Source organism: Scylla paramamosain, chromosome 5 (assembly GCF_035594125.1).
Source record: "Scylla paramamosain isolate STU-SP2022 chromosome 5, ASM3559412v1, whole genome shotgun sequence".
Lineage (NCBI taxonomy): Eukaryota > Metazoa > Arthropoda > Malacostraca > Decapoda > Portunidae > Scylla > Scylla paramamosain.
Window position 1 is genome coordinate 35,462,909 of NC_087155.1, and position 2,147 is coordinate 35,465,055.

The 2,147-nt window shown below is 40.8% G+C and overlaps 1 long non-coding RNA gene across 1 annotated transcript in view; it reads right to left on the reverse strand.

The window, feature by feature from the left end:
- Window positions 1-967: 967 nt before the first annotated feature.
- The window catches only part of LOC135100356 (uncharacterized), a 38,220-nt gene continuing 37,040 nt past the window's right edge, over window positions 968-2,147 (reverse strand). The window contains exon 4 of the long non-coding RNA XR_010268632.1: window positions 968-1,258. This is a non-coding gene — a long non-coding RNA (uncharacterized LOC135100356). The remainder of the gene's footprint in view (window positions 1,259-2,147) is intronic.

Sequence of the window (2,147 nt, forward strand, 5' to 3'; positions counted from 1 at the left end):
ATGATTAAAGTAGTGAAAAGAAAGAATATTGGCCAACTAATGCCGCCATCCTCTCTCTCTCTCTCTCTCTCTCTCTCTCTCTCCTCTCTCTTCTCTCTCTCTCTCTCTCTCTCTCTCTCTCTCTCTCTCTCTCTCTCTCTCTCAACTATCTTACGTACGTTTCTTACTTTAGATTAGAGATTCGTGGTATAACTTTCAACAAACAAACTTGTAAGGTTAAAACAGGTCTTCTGCTTTACTCTCTCTCTCTCTCTCTCTCTCTCTCTCTCTCTCTCCTCTCTCTCTCATCTCTCTCTCTCTCTCTCTCTCTCTCTTCGGTAAGACAGTTGGCTGAATCACGGTTCCCTTATTAAATTCGGCGAAATACTGTTATCTTCTACATTACTGCAGCTACCCGTTATGCTCGCGTCCGGCACCTGCTGAACGCGGCGCTCCAATCCCCGAAACCTTTGTGAACTCCGCTAAACCCCGAGCTAATCTTCCGTGACCGTCAAATGCAAGCGCTTAATATTCCTCGTCGTTTTCCTCTACCGCTCTCGCTGCGCCGTTATAACCTGTTTCGTCAATTAAGGTTGCTGCTAAGTGCACGGCTCATCATCGCCTGGGTCTTCGCGAGCACCATTTACTGTTCCTGGTGATCTGATTTTTTTTTTGTGAAGTGGACTTGCTGATGGTTACTTAAAAAATCTTCTTTCTAATGTAATTGTCGCTTCTCAGAAAAGTTACTTCTTATCCACTAACTTAAGCAGAAAAGGGATTCTTACGGGGTTAGCCAGTTTTGTTTCGAGGGTGTCTTGATATGTCTTTCCTTTAAATACAAAGGAGGAAAAATGAAATCAGACATTTCCAAAAATGTGTCAAGAGAAAAGACTGAAGTAAAGACACCAGTCAGTTCTTGCATTAGAAAGGTGTACAAAATACAAGAAGAGACTTATGTATGCATCAGGGAGGCGGGAGAAGAAAAGCATTATCATTTACTTTGTTTATTTTTTATGTTTTTGTGGTTGCTGTTGATGCTGCTGTTGATGCTGTTGTTGTTATTATTTACTAGACAATGAAAGCCAAGGATACTACATCCAGCACTGTTAACCAGAACTATAACAAGTAACACCAATTAATTTGCCTTCACGACCCACCAGACCACACCACACCACATCACACCACGCCCTCTTCCTCCCTCGGTGTGCCGTGTCTCTGGGATGTAATGCCGCAGGACAGCTCACTCTGGCTCTCACTCTGGGGTCACTGCAGCATGTTACTATGCCCAGGAGAGGAAGAAAGAACAATAATGCATATAATTTCGCTGATGACGCAAGGCAGCACAGCGTCGTAAACTTCGAGAAATCAATGTTCTTTTTCCAGTCCTCTTTTTAGTGATGATAAATTAGGCTTGCGTCAAATTAGAAGATGAAAGGAGCATAAGGGAATTTAAAGGGATAAATTATAAAAGAGAGAGAGAGAGAGAGATGAGAGAGAGAGAGAGAGAGAGAGAGAGAGAAAGCAATTTACTTCCTGAACATTTATCTTTTCATCTGTGACAGTAAAATATTTACCTAAACAAGATTAACGTATTTATAGTTCGGCTTTATAGCTTGTACGCTTCAAGATTTTTCCTTTTCGGACTTCACGTGCATCAGTAACGAACCTTTGGCATTTAGTGCGGGATGTGACCTGTAACACTGCTGCTTTTATACTTCTGTGATGCGAGTTTTCAGTATATCAGTTAAATCCATAAACCTCACGCTTCTGCCGGAAAAGAAACACTATTTTTCCTTTCTTAATTCCCATAGGAGTTGTATTAATTCGCTTTTATTTTTCTAATTAAAGGAGCTACTATAATTCTTCTTTAATTTTCAGTTATAGTATTTACATTCATTGGATCTTCTACTTGTAACTAAAAGGAACTGCTATTTTTATCTTAATTTTCAAAAGTTAAAAGTAATTCCATCATTAATTCTTATTCCTCCTACTGACAGGAGTATTTCTCCTTACACCCAAAAATACAGAAACAGCGGGGCGAAGATATTTAGATTTTGCTAAAGGCCAACGTGCAGCCTGTCTGCCTGCCTGTCTGTCTACCTGCCTAAATGCCTACCTATCTGCCTATCTACCTGATTGCCATCCTGCCTGCTTACCTATCTGCCTGC